General features: G+C 44.0%; 1 protein-coding gene and 3 long non-coding RNA genes across 5 annotated transcripts in view; 3 read left to right on the top strand and 1 right to left on the bottom strand.

Annotated features, from left to right (window-relative positions):
- LOC310678116 overlaps window positions 1-20089 on the top strand; it is a 463560-nt gene that overhangs the window by 34411 nt on the left and 409060 nt on the right. The gene's annotated exons all lie outside the window — the stretch shown is intronic.
- LOC310678124 overlaps window positions 1-20089 on the top strand; it is a 408095-nt gene that overhangs the window by 21486 nt on the left and 366520 nt on the right. The window lies entirely within an intron of this gene.
- Window positions 1-20089, bottom strand: part of UNC5B (unc-5 netrin receptor B) — a 164036-nt gene that overhangs the window by 134479 nt on the left and 9468 nt on the right. The window lies entirely within an intron of this gene.
- Window positions 14815-17427, top strand: LOC310678128. The gene is made up of 2 exons (XR_014511637.1): window positions 14815-15247; window positions 17204-17427. It is a non-coding gene; the product is annotated as an uncharacterized lncRNA (long non-coding RNA).

The following is a 20089-nucleotide window of genomic DNA, read 5'->3' as shown; positions in this document are numbered from 1 at the left end:
ATTTTCTGGATCAGATGAATGGCCCTGAATAATTCTGATGGAAGTTTACATGACAAAAGCCTAATTCAAGAGACCCTCTGGCAGAACACTACTCTGATGATCCATTAACCACTCATACTTCCACAGAGATGCTTAAAAGAGATCATTTCATTGTATTACTTTTCCCTTCTTTGGTAGTAAGCCACTGAATATTGCTGAGTGTCAGGAGCAAGCCAGCAGTAAATCACACCGTTCACGCTGGAGATAAACTCTTTATTAGCAAAAACACAATATGCACAGAGTAGGCGGAATGTCAGGCCTAATGGGCACAGCAGCTCATCCTCGGTAGGTCAGTTGCTGAGACCTCACCTCTCCACAGCCATCAAAGTTCCCTCCTCTCCAGAGCTTTTCCCAAGCAATCAGAGATTCTGCATGCATGAACCCTTCCTCTGCCCTTTTCATGCCTCTTCTGGTTCTGGGAGACCAGAGGGGAGTAGAGCTCATCACAGCAGGAAAGGGAGACACCCTTGACTCTTCACCAGCCTGACTCATCTCTGCCTCCTTGACCTACCTCCTTCTTTAATCCTGTTTCAGCTTCTGCCTCTGATTCTGGACTCCTCTCTGCCACAGACTCTCCCAGCTCACTAAGCCCCATTACATCCTCAGCTTCCAACACCACCTCCTCCCAGTCTTTTCCCTGTGACCAGTCATCATTGTCCCACCACCACTCCCCAGGCTTCTTCCCTTGGGGGTTCCGCAGCTGGTTCCTCCCACCTTTCCTCTGCGTCCAACCAGTCCATGATACCAAGGCACTTCAGGGTGTGCAGGCTCCCCGGTTCAGCTCAACTCCTACCCTGCTTCACCTAAGACAAATCCAAAACCCCTCCAGGCAACGTCCTCCACTTCCTCTTCATGGGATTCATACAAACCCCTGAACACTCTTGACTGTTCTTGACCCACTTAGTGGGTCATATTATGTCCCACCAAGCGCCAGTCCTGTTCTGCTGAGACTGTTCTGCTCCTGGCTACCTGCATCCCCTGTACAGATAAGTGCAAAACCTGCATCAACTGATGTGTTAACACTTGATAACCAATGGGGATTCCTACTACAGGTTTGAATCCAAGTCATGGTGCACTTGTGAATGCACGCTGAAAAATGTATTTACCTCCTTTTTAAAAAAAAGATATGATATGCAGGCTGTACTCTGATTCATATTAACAGCTTGAACAGTATACGCAGCAGAGTGGTTATTCTGTATTAAAATTAACCTAATAACTTTCTCAGCATTTTTTTTTCCAGTTTCCCTCCACTTAGTATCGACAACACATTATTTTTTTGTTGTACTTAGTATTGGCAATATTTTGATTGCACATGCCTTCAGAAATGACAGGGGCTGCAGCACATCCATCAATATTTATGGTTACTTTTACAATAACCCAACATAAAGCAATGGAGCACCATTGATCTTTTACCTATAAGTGGGTTTAAGAAGTGTATGTTGTACGGCTTCCAAGGATGGAAGATTCTTTCCACCACACCCACATGACCCACGTCTTAAGTGGCAGTGTTTACTAAAAAAATAAAAAATTATTGCATGATTCAAACGTTTTCTTTCCTTCAATATTACTATTGTTTTATTCAAACATTTTGAACTCTAGTTTCAAGCAGAGTGCCTTTGCCTTATCCTAAGTTTCCTTTCTAGAGGCAGAAAGCAGAGCTTCAAAACCTGGTGTGGCTTCCAGGTATGTTGACAACCTCAGTATCTTACACATTACAGAGCAATTCTAAACAGGTTTACTCAGAAGCAAGCTCCTAGTAAGAATGCTGGGAACTGCAGCCTTGGTGCATTAAAAACATATTATGAACGATGGAGAGACTGTCTGCTTTTGCACATAACGATGAGCCAGACTTTGTGGCTTACTGTGGTTTACTGTGAATGAACTGTGTGTGCTTGAGTGCTACAGCTTCACTCTTCCTCTGGTGCAAGCAGGAGAAACAAGCCAGGAATCCTTGGATTCCCCTTTACATCTGAACTAACAATCATGGTTGTTGCCACAACCAGCAAACCAACAACAAAGCATGGCCAAGGTTGGCTAACCACCATGCTTCATTAAGGGTAAACAAATTCATGGCACCTAGCTTGGAAGAAACAGAACTCAAATTGCCCTGGTTTGTTTATCCTGATTATACCAGGGACATAAAGTGGGAGCAATGGGTCAGCATACACCAGCATGCTGTTTCTTGAAAGTAAAGTCTAGCTTACCATCAAGAGCTGCTAATAAAGAGAATACCTCTGATGCATGTGGAACGTTTTCACCAAACGCGCCAGCCACTCTTGAAAACCAATGGTGGGCAAGGAGGAAGCTGCTCACAAAGAAGCTGCCAAGATTATTCAAGCACCCTTTATTCACCTATCCAGATCATGGCTGACCCTGTGCCTCTTTCACTTGCCGCTTACAGGAGGAGCTTTCTTGAACAGAACAGCATGTTCCTTGCTTCAGTGGCTCTCAAGTGGAGACTTTAGTCTTGCCATTATGAGAGCTTTGGCAGTGGGTCACTAGGTTGCCAACAAAGGTTGTGGAGACGAGAGAGACTTACGTCTCTTAAACTAGGACAGATTCCCCCCTCCCTTCCTTTGGGGCTGGAGTATGTAATGGCAGAGGATGGGGGTGAGGAGGAAGAGAATCAGAGTGATTCTGACTAGGAGCCCTGTTCTAAAATAATAGTTGTGCCAAGAATGCATGACTATTTAGTGGGATCCAGCACGGCAAGGCAAATGCAATAAGCCGTTACGCAATGAAGGAGGCAGGCAGGGCTGTCAGGCTGTGAGGGGCTTCCTTTGGTAACCTATTCTCAGAATAAAGAGCAGCAGGGATGCCTGGCATTTAAAGAGGGAGAATGGGAGGTGGCTGCTGCTTTAGAACGCTGGGCTCTCTGGCTGCAAAAGGTTCTGGCCAGAAATTTGTGTCCGCTGGCTTGAAGGCCTCTACCTCTCCACCCTGGCTCCATCCAGCTGTCCTGTGGCCAGCTGGAGCCAGCACCTGTCTCCACAGTACCTAACAAGCCATCCCAGTTTGCTCAACAGTCCCAAGTTCCTCCAAAAATACCAGTATTTCCGCGTGACATACTTAACAACTGCAACACGTTGGAATATAAAAATGCACATATTGCTAAATATATCATGGTGCAGGGTAGCCTGGGCACGCAAGTCTAGCTAAGCAGCAGGAAGTGTCTCATTTTCCTCCCCTCTTTTAAACTGTGCAAGCAGAGCCTTGTGGGAGCCCACTTTGCATCCCATCTTCGAGTCTATGTACACACCGATATATTTCTTCCCCGCGAAAATCATACACTCATCTCTTTATATCACTCTCCAAAGGCATAAGACAGACTGAGGCAGAATTAGATGGAGAGGCTGGCAGTAAAACTCCTCAGCTGAGACTACTAAGTGGTCTTGGCTATTGCATGGAGGGGTCATTAACAGCCAAGCTGGAAAGACTGCATTCCCTTACAGCTAGTACATAAATACTAATGAAAACAGACCCAATATGTCATTTGTATATACAGAAACAAGGACAGGCTAAGTGAATACCAGATGAAATACCTGACAGGCCAACATCTGCCCTGAACACTGAACTCCAGCTATTTACAAGTTCGCTAATATATTACTTTTAAAAAAATGTATGTGTACTTGTAGTTCTTGGGGGCGGGGAATAAAAGGCCCTGACCAATACCAATCTAGGACACAGATCAATCTCCCGAACCTGTAGAAGTTATATAGCGATACAAGGATAAAGACTGCTATTTGCAATATTTGGACATTCAAGATATACAGCAGTGTAGGTTTTCATTTATTTACAGAATCACAAAGTGGAAGAAGCAACTGCTCAGAGTGCAGTCGCTGCAACAATCTCTGCTTTCATATGCACGATTAAGGCCTGTATCCAGCGCTGCTGTTCCACTCGTGTAGCAGACTCCCACTTGCGCAATGGAATTTCCCCCTCCTTACTTCTGCAGCTCCCCTTGCACCCTCAAAATCTGATCCAAAGAGCTGATTTTGAGAACTCTTGGGAAGACAAAAGGAAGACGTCCTGTTGCACATACTCTGCTCATGCAGCACTGGGTAAAACTCCAAGGCTTCTTTTTAAATTTCTCTAAAGCCTATTTGACTGAATTATTTGAATTACTGCCTGCTGGTCATATTCTGGTGTTGCCCTGTTACTTTAATTGTATTATTGCTGGTGTAATAATAATAATAATAATAATTTATTTGTACCCCACTCATCTGACTGGATTGCCCCAATCACTCTGGGCGGCTTCCAGCATATATAAAAACATAGTAAAACATTAAACCTTTTAAAAGCTTCCCTATACTGGGCTGCCTTCAGATGTTTCCTAAACGTTATATAATGACTCATCTGCTTAACATCTAATGGGAGAGCATTCCACAGGGTGGGCACCACTACCGTTAATATTTTTTCCATACTTACATATTTTATACTTTTTTTCTGTGCACCACTCTGCTGCTTTATAATGTGTTTCATAAATATTTTAAAATAAATAAAACAGAAGAATTCAATGCCAAGAAGCCTCCAGAGAGCTTTGACGTGCAGAATTTTCGTAGAACTAAACGACAGCCTATATTACAGTAGGCATATCCTTAAGCTGTACAATTACATCACTGCTGCATCATCACTCAGATGTTACGCAGAGTGAAGTTAGCAACAACCTCCATGCCATTCCAGGCTTCTCCCCACTGCAGCTGTAACATGTAGCGTTGGCCATTGGCCCATCCTGGTATCTGGCGTGGAGACATTCTGTGCTCATGCTATTGGTAGTACTTCTGGTTGACAGGCAGCAAACACTGGCATGGTAAAATCATCAGTGCCCAGCACTGGAATGACAGTGTACGGTACTGTACGGTAAGTTATGACCACAGCAGGTGGCATTAAGCTATCCTGCCTATTCCCAAGCATCTGTGGTTGTATCTGCAGCATAGCCAAGCCAGCTCGGGGGAGCAGGGTGTGATGAAGGCTGGGTTAAAAGCATTTACCGTATTTTTCGCCCTATAGGACGCACTTTTTCCCCTCCAAAAATGAAGGGGAAATGTGTGTGCGTCCTATGGGGCGAATGCAGGCTTTCGCAGAAGCCTGGAGAGCGAGAGGGGTCGGTGCGCACTGACCCCTCTCGCTCTCCAGGCTTTGCGCACCTCTCCGCAAGCAGCGGGAGCCCAGCACTGGGCTCCCATGGCTTGCAGAGAGCTGCCTGTTTGGGGGCTGGGGTCGGGGGAAGCTCGGGCTTCCCCCACCCCAGCCCCGCACCTGGGGAAAAAAATGTTTCCCCCCAAAAAAAACCTAGGTGCGCCTTATGGGACGGTGTGTCCTATAGGGCGAAAAATACGGTAAACAAACACGCTTAACCTGGCTACTTTTATTTTGGTGAAAAAGCGGCCTAATGCAATTTAATGCCCAATGCTGGTTTACTGCTGAAAACTGTCCCATATTCTACTTACCCTTAAAGGGGCACTTTCAGAATCAAGCAACAAAAAACAGTACGGGACCCTAATCTGGACACACAAACATGAATGTTTTTACTACAAAATAGAAGCAGCCAGGTGAGAACCAGCTGACATGCGAAAGTGAGGTGCAAATAGTCAATTAAGCTAAACTGTATCCAGCAGTTGGAAAGAGGGGAGACTAAACAAATATTCCCCAAAGCAATTCATGATATACATATGAAAATCAACAAAACTTGCATAAGGCCACAATAAAGGACCAAACCCAAAAACAAGCATATCCAACCCACTTCCCAATGATCTGCTCCTTCCCAGATGTAGTGGTTCGAGAGTCGGACCAGGACCTGGGAGACCATGGTTCAAATTCCCACTTGACCATTAAACTCCCTGGGTAACCTTGGGCTAGTCGCTGCCTCTGAGCCTAGCCTACATCACAGGGTTGTTGTGGGGATCCAGTGAAAAGTGGGATATAGATGCAACCAACCAATCAGTTGTAACCCAGGAAACAGAAACAGGAAAGAGAAGATGGAAAGTGAGCTTAGGGAAGGGAACTGTGGCTAAAGCTGGGCAGCAGTTCCAAGTCTCTTATCCAACTAAGTCTAAAAATCACATCTAGATCCAAATCCAGGGTACCCCATCTGAATATATTTATTTTATTTGTAGGTCAAATGAAAGTCCTCTGTTCCAAGTCCTGCTGTTGGGACTTTCTTAGGCATTCAGTGTTATGATTATACATTTAGCTACCAGGGCAGCTTTAAAATAGTATATTTTTCATCATATTCTGGGAGGCCCTAAACTGCGGGGATATGGCTCAAGATAAGATGGTTGAAATGCAGAATTAGGTTAAGCTTAGGTCTGCTGCTGTGAGGCGGACTTCACTGCTGACAATCCTTTTCTAAAATTGTATTTGAACCTGAAATGTATTGGTCAATTGATTCAGCGGCTGAGTGGCAAAAAAAGAGCTCTCTGGTCCTGTTAGACTAGAGTATCATGTCACAGCATCACCTTAAGGCTACAAGTCAGTTCCCCCTTTGTGGGCAGGAATCCGGGTCCTTGCAGCAACCCTGAAGTGGGCAGAGTATTGCAGCAGGAAGCCCGGCTGCTTCACGCCCCCTGGCCGGCCAATCGGGTTTGCCAGGAGCGTGGCTACGACAGCTTAAATTGTGGCACGGCCAGGTAAACAGCCTCTTTTGCCTCCATTCTTGGGATTTTGCTGCTTGCCTCCGAACTTGGCTGCATTGCTGCTGCTCGCTTTTGCTTCTGATGACCAAGAAGAGGAAAAGTATTTGCATTGCCTCACTTTACCCACACAGTGGTATTTTTGCACCTTGTTAAGAGAAGTATCTTCAAAAGCATGTGTGAACATCTTAGCCATCCCTTAGTCTTCTCTCATGGGACTTCAGCCATCTTCTTGCAAACTCCATCTTCTTGCAAACTTCAAAATCGTACACACAATCACACAGATAAGCAGTAGTTTGAAAGGCTTAGAGGCAATTTCCAGCCTTTCAAGCTAGTCACACCGCATGACCCATGGAATCATGGTTTTGTTTACACTGCAGCTTGGAAATCTTTCACCAAGAGGGGCATGCTGACAAGCTTAAAACATATGTTCCTTGATAAGACATAACAAACAGACATTGCTGTGTAACACTCATGGACAACATCCATACTACTTTGACATGCTATGGCTTTGGTCCTTTATCGTTTAGAATGAGACAGAGATCAATTCTGGGATGCCAAAAGGACTGGAAGCCCATGAGGGGCCAGCACAGAGGAGGACCCAGGAACCAAAAGCTGCCAGGTGAAAGCTGCCAGGGTAAATGAATGACCCAGGTACCATAGCTGCTTGCTGGGGATAGGGAAGAAAACTGGTACCTAATTTACACTTGCTCCAAAAAATATGCAACCCATGACCTATGAAATCCAAACTTCTCTGAATGTTGTGGCAGGAGTTTTCCAACCGAAAAATGTGTATTAGAGGAATTTGTATTAGAGGGAATTGTTTGTTAAATTGCATACAGAAACGCATTAGAGAAAACTGCTTGCAAAAATGTATATATAAGGGGGGGGGGGAATACTAACTAAAATGTTTATAAATTTCCATGAGGACTTTTTTAAAAAGCAAGCAAGCAAGCAAGCAAGCAAGCAAGCAAGCAAACAAACAAACAAACAAACAAACAAACAGAAAGCTGAAGTGAAAAGCTGAGAAATGGATGAAGAGAAAAAATGAGAAGCTGGACATGACAGATTTATCTAGCCTTAATAGCTACAGTTCCAGACTGTTCTGAAGTCGCTACAGAATTTCATATGACTGTCTAAATTCTCTCATTTAAGAATATCCCTAAGTCTCATGGTATTAATAGTTAGGTTAGAATAAACTGATCACCCAGAAAGGTTATATTTTTAGTGTGCACTACATGTATATTAGAGACAGTGTGGTATAGCGAGTAGAGCAAATTACAGTGTCTGCTTAACTGAGAACCTCAGGCGTGATGGCATGGAAGAAAGGTGGGATATAAATGTGACAGGATGCATAATTTATTCAAGAGTGAATGAGGAGAGTAACCCAAAAATGCCAAGTGGTGAACAGGATGAAATCAGCAACTACCTTCAGACCAGCTCCCAATAGTAGATCAAATGCCCACATTAGTGAACCCACCATCCAAACAGGAGTTAATTAGCATGCTAATTGGGAGCTTTAGCAAAGAGTGGTCCACCTCCTAACCCTACAGGTTGTCCCTCTTTGGGAAGTTTGCACAAAGGCTTGCTTGTGTTACAATCCCCCCCCCAACAGCTTGAGGGACACAATCTGCTACTTTCCCAGGGCAAGGTACGCACTGTCCAGTTGTTTGCCTGAAGCACACATTCTGGTTTGTCACTGCCATTAACGCCACCAAGTAACCAATATTTTACAGCGAGCAGATTGCCATAGCCAACACTTGAGCAATCTTGCATCCCAGAGTATGGGTTGGCGGACAGGCTGGTATTCTCTCTACGCACCTCTTCAAGGCTGTTTGTACGAAAACAAGCCGCCACATCTGCTGCCTAAGCCAATATTGCCTCCCCTGTTTTGTCAGTGTATGCTAGAGCCTAGTCAGGTTTAAAGTGCAATGGCCATGTGGATTTTGATCACGTTTGAACCCTACATGCCTCCAAAGAGTGCAAAGTTGTACGCATGGGATTATCCCTTTGCATTCACACACTGGGCCTGTTAACTGTGTTACCAGCTTGTGACCCTTCTTCTTCTTCTTCTTTACAGTTTGCAACTGCAGTGGGAGACAGTGCAGCAAAAGTACCTCCTACCTAGTGCTTACTCCCTGGTTCTTCTCCCCACCTTTTTCCTTTGACTTCCCAGCAAGTGAGACACTCAAAAATGCCCTAGAGCAGGTAGCATGGTGAGTGGCAGAACTCGTTCTCCAAGCTGCAACATGGCAGCCATACCTGTGAAGTGGATTAGGCACAGTGAGCAATGGCGACTTGCCCAAGGCCACCTGGTGAGCTTCGTAGATGAGCAGGTAACTCAGCTTCAGAGCTAGCTCAAGTATAGTTTCAAAATCCCACACCTGAAACTGAATTTAAGAGCACATGCGCAGGTTCCACCTCATACCCAGATGAATGGACTGAACCAGGGTATCCCAAACTTGGGTCTCCAGATGTTTTTGGACTACAATTCCCATCATCCCTAGCCACTGGTCCTGCTAGCTAGGGATGATGGGAGTTGTAGTCCAACAGTAGCTGGAGACCCAAGTTTGTGAAACCCTGGACTAAATCCTTAGAGTGATCACGTGAGAATACAAATGCCCCATAGGTTTGCTTATTTACAAGGTGGCGCCAAATTCCATTCGCAGGTCATCTTTCTCGATCTAGTCTTTCCACATCAGTAGCAACATCTTGGCTTATCTTGCCGACACCGGTGGCTGCCATTCGACACAATGGAATGACTGTCTTGGTACAGAACAAAGTCACAGGATCTCTGTCTCCCGCTTTGATAACAAAACAAAAAATCCTTGGCTCGACCAAGTGTTTATTTGCCCACCCATCCCAATCACCTGCACCCTGAAGTTTAGTACAATACTGCATTGAAGTCAGCAGTAGGTGGGAGAGGCAAACATTTTTATGACATCAGCGCCTTTTGTTTTCTGTATTGTTTGGAGACAATAATGTTCACCAAACATGGCCGTGTTCAGTTATTCATCGGGAATAGTGAAATCATGAGAAAAAAGCTCTCTCCCTGATCCCAACACCACCGCTACCTCATTTGGTTCCAAGAAGTGTCAAATGGAAGACCAAAAGGAAGAAAAAAGATGGAACTGAACTAGGTCAAATCAAATGAGAGGATAATTGGGGACAAGTGGAAAGGTGAACAATTGTTGCAAAGCTGAGTCATTCACAAGCCCAGCACAGGGCGGGCAGTCAAGCTCAATATCGAGAGAGGGGGAGAAAGGGAGGGAGAGAAGGGATTCTGAGGGTCCAACCCCTACAATGCAGGGATCTCAACAGAGGGCCATCCAACTTCCAATGGAAGAGAGTCCGCCACCTCATATCCACTGATCCATGCCTTTTACTATCAGAAAGTTCTTCCTGGTGTTTAGCTGCAATCTCCCTTCTTGTAACTTGAAGTTGTTGGCTTGGGTCTTAGCCTCCGAAGCATTAGAAAACAAGCTTGCTACAATTCCAGGAGACTTGCAGCCAACCCAAAAAACCCAACCATGTTTGGAATATAAAACAAAGTTTGATGTTGCTTGAAATATTCAGATGACAAGGGGTGTGGGGGTGTAGGTGGTGACCAAGTGAGAGAAATTAACAGGACTCACGTTTGGCACCTGACATCCTAGGTGTGAAAGCATGTTGCTTGGGACCTGAATACTGAGCCCAAATGCTTTATTTATTTTCACTTCAAGAACAATTATCTTGTGAACATCTTTAGCTCCTGTCATTGGGTGCTGGTTATGGAACGCTGTAGCCCCTATGCCCACCCCCAAAGGAGTAAGCCCAATTGAACATATGGATTGTTTACTGTCAAGTACAAGAGTGGGCTGACAATCTTTTAATATATATATATATTTAGATTCAGTCTAACGTACCCCTTTCATATACCTAGCTTTCTTCTGGAGTGACAACCACCTCCTAATCTATTAAAGTATTCCACCTGCCAGATTCTGTTCTCAGATACAGAGTTCTACTTGAGCTCATGTGTTAACTGGCAACAATCAGAAAATGTTTGTGCTTTGATCACACCTTTCACCATACTTCTCATTAAATTATGGTGCAATATAATAGGTCAATTCTTGAGTAAGACCAAAACCTATGTATAATCCCGCCCCATATGTGCAATAAGTATCAATTGATTATAAAATTACCTTTCTGGACAAATTGCTAATCTTATAATTTATAACTTTCTGATCAAATTATATAAAAAATCTCACTATAGTAAACACCAATGTGGACTATTCTTCAGATTTTTCCTGAATATCACTTTACGGGAGGGATCGGGATCATTTTTTAAAAAATATGTCATCCTTAAATGATTTCAAAAAACATTTAACTTCCTTTAATGAATAACCAAGTTAATAAAGGAAATCAACTAACTATAATTGATTATCACCAGTAAATACTAGAAAGTTCTTGAATCAACATCTCTCTCGTATGAAAAAGTTATCAACCCTTAAAAACAGATTAAGGGAATCCTGTGGGATAGCTCAGTCGGTAGAGCATGAGTCTCTTAAACTAAGGGCCGTGGGTTCAAGCCCCACATTGGGCAAAAAGATTCCTGCGAAAGGTCCTCTCCAACTCTCCAACTCTATGATACTCATCTGTTATAATGTAAATGCATTGTTCCTTGCACACACACATCATTAAAGAGACAGGAATAGCACAATCCTAACCATGCCTACTCCTAAGTAAATTCCACTGAATTCAACTCTCAGGCAAGTGGGACTAGGACTGCAGCCTCAGTTAATGAAACAATACTTTCCTACCCATAAATGGCATATATCTTTGTCTAAATACTGCTGTAGGGTTATGCTTTGAAAGACTCATGGCAAATGAAGAGGCCTACTTCTCAGGAACTACAATTCACTTAAACCGTTGTGAGATCTTTTGCCCACATTACCTCTCACTGAAGAGTGGTGTGTGTGTGTGAACATTTCCCCTGTCTCCATCTCAGCCCTGTGCCTGTGTCGGATTATTATTGTGCTGGATTCCGGAGGTCTCTCCTTCTCCTCTTTTCGTGGCCTCAGCACCAAAGAAAAAGAGAACTCGCCCTGGAGGCAGATGGGTCTAATAAGCATTAAACTTCTCCAAATGAGATTTTTCACGCTCTTTCACAAGGAAACAATCCCCTCAGTTTTGGTATTCATCAAATGCATGTGAGAAGAGGAACAGGGAAGAAAAGGATCCTTGACACATACATGCGCGCAAACACACTAAGAAAATAAAATAAAAAAACATACACCCCCCACCTCACCGCCCCGGAACACCTTCTGCCCTGGAAATCTGGCTCTTTGTTCCTGGAAGGATGGGGGTTTTTTTTTGTAATGGCCTTCCCTTCTGAGGGGGCTGATTTTTCTCTCCCAGCTCCTCCAGAGGGCTTGCTGCCATTGAGATGCACACTCTGCTTTTAAGAACCGAACAACTAGCGTGAAAGTCAGCAGAGGAATCTTCCTGCAAGGGGGCCTTTGGAGAATAGAGTGGGGTGTTACCATCTGCAGAAGACAACCGATCACTTCCCACAGCAGGTTTTGCTCTGGATGGAAATGCCACCATTCATCCCAGAACAATGCATTCCCCCCCAAAACACACACACACAACAACAACAGCAGGCCTGTTGGGTCGAACTCAAGCCTTCCCCAATCATGGATAATACAAAGGGCAGGAGCACGGTGGCCCAGTTTTAAGAACAAAAAATACTTAGTTGGGGAGGAGAGTGAACCCTCCCCTTCTCCACAGCTTGCCTTCCCCACAGTCCATTGTCTCTGACCTCTGCCGGGCTCCTTTCCAGCATCAGAGGCAAGATCAGAAACGGGTGGAGATGAATGGCGTTCTAGCGATGGACTCTGAAAAAGAAAGCTGCACTACAGGGGAGATTTTAGATAAACTCTGGTCTGCACATCCTTTCTACACTTAAAGGCATTCCCCACCTGTTACTTTATATGGAAAGTGGCAAGCCTAGCTTGATACCAGGTGTGGTGAATTCCAGTTTCCAGATGTTGTTGGATTCCAGTTTCCACCATGGCCAATGGGGTTTTCATATTGCATTTTGATGTTGTGAACTGCCCTGAGAGGGCCACAGAGTTCTCCACCATTTCCAACCAGTAAGTACTTAATGTCTCACTCTGTACCTTTGGGAAACCAATGGAAACGCTTCCTGTTTCATTGATTATATATAGTTTTTCTTTTGCTTGGCCTGCATCAGAGATCAGGCTCTAAGCAGCAGAGATGGGGGAAGAACTTCTTCCTTTCTTTTATACCTCTGCAGGTTTGATATTTGCTGACAAAAGAAGCAGAACTTGTCCTGGAAGAGACAGGGACAGCGCAGATGTGCTGTCAAACTTATTTCACAGCTTACAGAGTCATACATGCCAGAGGCATTTCAGATTTTTATAGCTAATATGCAGCTCGTTGTGCTACTTTTAAATGTGTTTCAATCCACAAATCCTGCTGCCATCCAAAGTTTGAGCCCACCCACCTTACTGAAAAAACCAGGGTTTAACTCTACTGTTCCCGTGGGTGGAATAAATTCAGTTGCCGGTCGGAGGGAGGAAAGGAGTGGGTTCAAAGTTCTTTAAATATATTACCCCAACTGAGCTCACCGCATTTAACTAGCTGTCCCAGTGGTTTCCCATGATATTAGCTGATGATGCAGCAATATGGCAATCTGTCTTTGTGGTCTCCTCCTCTTCCAAGTATTCTGTTCACCCTGCTTCTCAATGTACATCTGGCCAATTGGTCCTGACTTGGGGGACAGGCTTCGTCACAAGTTCCCTGGCTTCCAGTGGCTTAACTGCTGTGATGTCATGAAAGGACCAACCAGGTTGGAGATTGAGGACTGTGAACACTCAATGAATTAACATGAGAATTTTAAAATTCTGGATTTCAATATTCAGAACCAAAGGTCTTATTATACATGCCTTCAGTTATCTGCAGATTCCTTTATAACAAAAACCCATCTCAAACTTATGAGGTTCTCAGAGTAGTTTTCCATGTTCTTTGTGAACCAATAATGCTTGTATTTTGTGTTCTGGCTTTCCAAATTGCACTTTAATAGTTCCTCCAACATTGAGAAGGTAGCATAAGAAGAAGAACAATAATTCCCATAGCTTAAGTAGGTTCACTGCAGGCCTATCAGAACATGATTAGGCAAAAGGTGATTGGCCTCTATTTAGAAAAGGGTCAGGGAGTGTTTTTTGTTTTTTCAAAAGCCTGCCAGTGATGAATAAAATAGGCTTCCCCAAACACAGAACACCCAGGAAACTAAAGTGACCCAACAGGATAGGATAGTGTAGATTCCCAGACTATAATATCAGGCTCACAGGACATTTGTCACAGTTAATGAGAGGGTGTGGATTTCCGAGGGTCAAAAATAATGGGATACTAAAATGGACAAGCTTGTGCAAGGAAACATTTTAATACTCACATAAAACTTGCCCTTTCTTCCTAGTTCTCTGTTATTGAACTTGTCCAAACCTTGATTCTCTTTTGCCTAGATTACAGAATTCCCATTCTGCTGGGGTGGGGATCCCACTAACAATATCAGCCACTTTTTTCAATCCTGCAGTCGGGATACCAAGTCATGTCTTTGGTAAAGGATGCAAAATCTCACCCAACCCGGCCTCCCTGTACAGCTAAATACACCTCCCCCCCCCCCAAGACCGACACTGTACAAGGTGGTAGTGTTGGCAGCAGAAGGGCTGGAGGTGAGCATGCAATAAAAATGCCTTTGGACACCTCTGTAATGAATGATGCTAATCATAGGGAGGGGAGGTGACCTCACAGGAGGGGGCGTGTACCCTGAAACACCTGTTGGGGCAAGAAGCCGATCTGTCACACAGGAAACTCTCCTGGCCTAACAGCACAGGGCGTGGGGTTCCGGAGGAGAGAAGCGAAGGCAGAAGAGAACAAGGGAAGGAATTTTAAAAGGCTTGCCGCGGCAGACGACGAGAAAAAGCACAGAGGATTAAAGTGACTCAGTAACATAGGGCGATATGGGACAGCCTGCAACAAACCCAGAATTAAAGGCTTAGTTTTATTCCTCCTCCCCCTGCTTCTTCCTCCACTGCACTTATACCACCCACCCCCGAGTTTAATCTTTTAGCTTCGCACTAGATCTTTAGGCCATAACATTAAGTGCTAGTGCGCTAGTCCTCTTCAGCGGCAGGTCTCTGCCCAGCGCCCGTGCCCACGCATGCCCGGAATCCCCAAATGGAAGGGAAGGAGCTGCAACATATGGCTGGGGAAGAAGAGGTGGGAGACTTGTGTGTCGGCTGCTACCGTGACCTATATCACAGCCAAGCAAGCTTCCCCCGTGGCTGGGTTAGCCAAGTCCTGCATGAGCCGCAGAGGCAGGAGCAGTGCCAACGGGAACCCGGATGTTCCAGCAGCACCAGAGGTTGACAGCAGTCCCTGGGTCAAATGGAAGTGTGCTTTGTGCCCAGCCTTGCCAGAACCAGTTGGGAAAACAGCGAGTCCTACAAAGCCCAAACTCCCTGCACCCAAAGCGATGATGGGTACTGTCAAATTATATTTTATCATCTCAGGTATGCAGGATCCCTGGCAGTTCTGCGTATTCCAGAGGCTAAAATATAAGGTCACTTCACTTCCTTCCCCTCCAAGTTATGGTCCAGGGATATGTTTTACCCCTAAGGCATCTTTGATGGTTGTGAGCATCTTTAATCCCAAAAAGCGAAGAGAAAGGGTGGGGGAGAAATACTAGAGGGGAAATGTCCAAATTAATGTATTTTGCCTTACCTTTTTTAAATATCTAAATTTTCTCTTTTTCCCCTCAAGTTCGGTTAAAGACCAGACAAGCCGCCAGACAGCAGAAGCCTAGTTCCGGCCATGTCAATGCAAATTACATTATTCATACGAAAATATAGCAGGTGAGATATGCAGGTGAAAGCTAGGGCTGCAACTTTGGCTAGTTGGCCTCTGGTGCCTTTGGCATGTTGATTTCTCGATTTCTGCATCTCAGTGCCCTTAAAAGCCTGCATCTGCTGAACCTCTGCCATTCAAACAGCTGTTACAAAGCATAGGAGGTCCAGTAGCAGCTGAGGGGATACAATAAAGGCAGCATCATAAGCAGGGAACAGCGCTTGAAAAGCTTATCTTCCCATATTATGCATAGGAGAGCCCCTCTTAAACCAAACCCTAAATTTCTACAGAGCAAAGTAAAAAACACAAGGCCTCATTAGAGTTCATTGCAGGTGAAGGAATTTACAGAAGTCAGCGAGAATCACAAAGGGTGGGGAACTGCTTGGAAAACTTTATAATGATACTGAATTTTAAAAGCCAAAACTGCAAAGGGGACCTTTGGTCCCATTCCATCCACCTTCCTTTACTGCTGCATATTCTCCTCCTGTGCTTTTATTTTATGGTTGTGGTGGGAATTTCCTGTTTCCTCTTTTTGCAGAAACTCGTGTGTGTGTGTGTGTGTGTGTGTGTGTGTGTTCTCCCTTGCATGGCAGCCAGCGGAGGGGTGTCAGTTTAATCACGGTGGAACCTAGAAAAGCCTTTGGGGGAAACAACCTTTTTTGGGGACACAAAACACAGGTTTTCATTAGCAATCAAATCAATGCGATAGCTCGGCCTTAAACTGGCAGAGTGAACAGAAATCAAGGTCTAGCAAGGAGGGTAGGGGAGAAAGGGAGAGAGAGAGAGAGAGAGAGAGAGAGAGAGAGAGAGAGACTCCTGCTCGCTCAATACCAATACTTCATTTCTGAAAAAAATGCCACTTTCAAAGTGCAACCCTCAACCTAAAAAGAAGCTGCCATCCCCTGGGGCTATACAAGTTCATTATTTTTTGTTTATGTTCGTGTATAATAAAACAGTTATTGCCATAATGGTCAAAGCGAATGAGATACGTGAAACAGAGAAGGTGACATCTTTGAATGGGCTAACTTCTGTTGGCGGTTGCAGCATCCATGCTGCTGTGTTCCTCAATGGCCCTTTGTTTAATGAAGAGTCCTATTGAACTAGAAAGCTTGCATACTCCTGCACACAGAAACACACACAAAACCAGCCCAATAAAAACTTGGCCTTAACAGTTTTATGCTGCCTGTTTTATGTGTGTGTGCGTTTGCCTTTTAGATTATGCGGTAGAGAATGATACAAGGTAATCTTATAATTGAAGATCAGAGCATAACATACTGTTAACACTAAATAATTAGTGAGGAGGAGCAGATTATAAAGAGGTGTGGTCATATGTAGGGAGGGGGTGGTGGCAAGAGTATCTTTTCACACTAACATTTTACAACTTGTTTATGTAAGCGCCCCACTCCCTTTGGATTTACATTTCTTGAAAGCAAGATTGGTGTCAAATCAAGTGGTGAAAGATAAAATGGTAGTTGTTTCCATACCAGGAGAGCTAGCAGGAATAGAGAGCAGGAATGGTTCTCCAACAATTTTTGCAGTTGCCTGGAGCACCACTAATCTAACCCAGCATCCTTTAGTACCAGGATGAAATAGTAATTCGCTACTTTTAAAAAAATCACCAGGCAGCGCATCATCATCATCATCATCCCACACTACTCCAAAGTTACAAGGATTGCACCACCAGATCTTAGAGGGAACAGAAGTCTGCAAGCGTGCAATTTTGTGTGGTGCAAAGGAGTCTGCTTGGGAAGATGGGGCAGTGAGTGTCAAGAGGCAGAAAAAGCCTTGCAGAGTGTAACAAACTAGTGTTTGCTGATCCTCACTGAATTAAATCCACAGTGCTAAAGAGATGCTAATGAAGTCTCTTTTGTTTCAAGGAGGTTTGGTGGGGGGGAGAGGAATGTGCTGGGTTGCCAGTGATTCCCAAGTGCTGTTCTATGGGAGTGAAGAAAATAGGCAAACAAAGTGAAAGAGAGATAAGAGAAGGCAGACAAGGAATGTGGGGGAGGGGAGGAGACAAGAGGGAAAGAGGACTGTGATTTATGTCTCCACTTCAGCAAATGTTTTCACTAACATTAGCATTGCTAAAGCCTAAAGGATGTAAGTGAATAAGAAACAGCAGGAACCTGTGGCTTTATGGCACTAACATCTGCTCTAATGAACTCCTTGCAGACTATGTGCAGCCCTCTCCATCAGTGCCTCCATGCTCAGGGCTTCCTGCCAGTTCTCCAGACAGACTTCCAGCAAATCATGGAACCCAAATAATAGCAGTGTGGAAGGACCCTCCTGCTTAAAGGCATCAGCCCACCCAGTAAGCCAGGGAGACATTAAAATACAGAAGTGCTTGTGCCATATTGTTTCTAAAGACTACATGGGAACGGCTGTTGGGTTGAAATAAACAAACGCTCAACTTTTCCCCCCTCTCACTTTTAAACCATATTTCTAGCCATCCTTGCTGTGGTCAGGTGAATCGGAACTGCAATGTTTGAGCCTGTGTCCTTCAAATATCTGCTTCTCTCAACACCTCCAGTCATTATTTTTTACCAACTCAGCCCATGCAATCCATTTATCTTTTTGCAGCAAGCAGCATTATTCCTTTCCTCCACCACCCACCCCAAAAGGGACCAAGAATCAGCACCTACTCAAATGTCAGGTTCAGAATAAAGCCCTGACACTGAGTAGCAAGTTCATCCACGTCCGTTGAATTAAGTGCAAAATCATCATTAGTAGCACCCTACTGATATGGAATCAGATCTCAATAATCTCCTCTGGATATGCTGAGACAAACCACTGCTAAGCTAGTGTCCTCCGTAAAGCATTGTTCTAATCAAAAACGAATGTTGGGGTTTGTCCATTAAAGGAGTCACCATCTGCAAGAATGCCTGACCTATGACAGTCTAACAGAACGATTCCTGTGAGCCACCGGCTGCTTGTTCTGTAATACTGAAGAGAGTAGGTCTCCATCCAGTCAACCCTTGACAAACAAATTAATAAGACCATCTCTGAGGATTTATCTGCCGAAGCAATGTCATCTGATGGACCAGGTATACTCAAAATTACTTAAGAGCTGATCTATATATAGATCAGCTGTAAGTAGTCTTGAGTATACCTAGTCCACATACACATAGGGATTAGCATCCTTGTGTTTCATTTCACACACATACATAGCTATATTGTTTGGCACAAATCACTACATATATGGGAGCTACCATAGCACAGTGAATTTCCTTGTACATGACATGCTCCATGGCAACATTATTTGCTAGTAGAGATAGGGAAACTCATTAGGAGCAAGCTGCCCTAAATACTGTCAGGAGATACCAATTCCCAGGGTATGTGTTCAAGAGCAAGAAAAGCTCCTCCCCACCCTTGCTTTCTCTAGTCTTAAAATGATTGCATTGATTAGTTTTGCCAACTATGTCATGGACACAATAATGTGTGTCTCTGCAGCCAACAGGGTGAAGAGGCAGGAATGAATTGCTTCGTTCCCTTGACCAGGGATGGGGAACTTGTGGTCCTCCAGATGTTGTTGGACTCCAGCTCATATCGTTTACTAGACAGCATTGTGAATGACCAGGGATGATGGGTGTTGGAAGTCCAACAGACGCTCTGGAGGGCAAACTATATTGGCACAAAGTACAAGAATAAAAACACAAGATAATGCACAAAATGTATAAGTTGATGGAACGAATGCCCTTAATAAAGGTTCACTAAGTCAGAGGTAATCCAAGTTACACTGTTTAAAACAGCATACTGTATGTCTAAAAGGATACAAGCATGGAAAAATACAATCAAATTGATAGCAAAAGTTAGCTTTCCAACGAGAACACCCCACATTTTTAACCTTATGAAAATAAGAGTGAGTTCCATATCTACAACCGGTTGTATTTTGTCTTGAAAATTAGTATTCCATGAATTTATAAACAAGGCCCCTTTTCAACAAAACAGTTAATCTGTTTCTTTGGGCAGCATTTCGAAAAGTTAAGTCAATTTTCTTGATAATGCCATTCCTCAATTTCTTTTTATCCAGTCTGAAAGTGTTGGAAGTGTGTAGATTTCCAGTATGTCACTACATAGCTTTTATCAGTGGTTAATTCCAGATCCACTGTCTCCATTATATTAAGATCAGCTCTTAGTGCAGATAGATAACCACCCTAAGCTGTGCTTGTAGCAAAAGGCTGATTTATGATGGATTTTACCCACCCTTTGCAGGTATGGTAATGAATACTCCAGGATTCTTGAGAGTCTGATGTTCAAGTCACACCTCAGCCATATTTTGAGTGTCATCAACCACCATCCTTGGTTCCCAGCTTGTAAAATGGGAGTAATAATGATTTCCTACATAGGTTTATGGTGAGGGAAAAGCATAGTAACGTGTATAAAGAACTCACCAAACTGAAACAAGTACCAGTGATTCCAAATAAGGAACTATAGGGCATGAACGAATGAATCATGGAAGTCTCAAGGATGGTAAAAAGAGGCTTTGGTGCCTCAGATACAAAACCCTG

This window comes from Podarcis tiliguerta (assembly GCF_965153285.1).
Source record: "Podarcis tiliguerta genome assembly, chromosome: 5".
Lineage (NCBI taxonomy): Eukaryota > Metazoa > Chordata > Lepidosauria > Squamata > Lacertidae > Podarcis > Podarcis tiliguerta.
The sequence above is the reverse complement of the archived record's forward strand: the minus strand, read 5'-3'. Positions and strand labels throughout refer to the sequence as shown.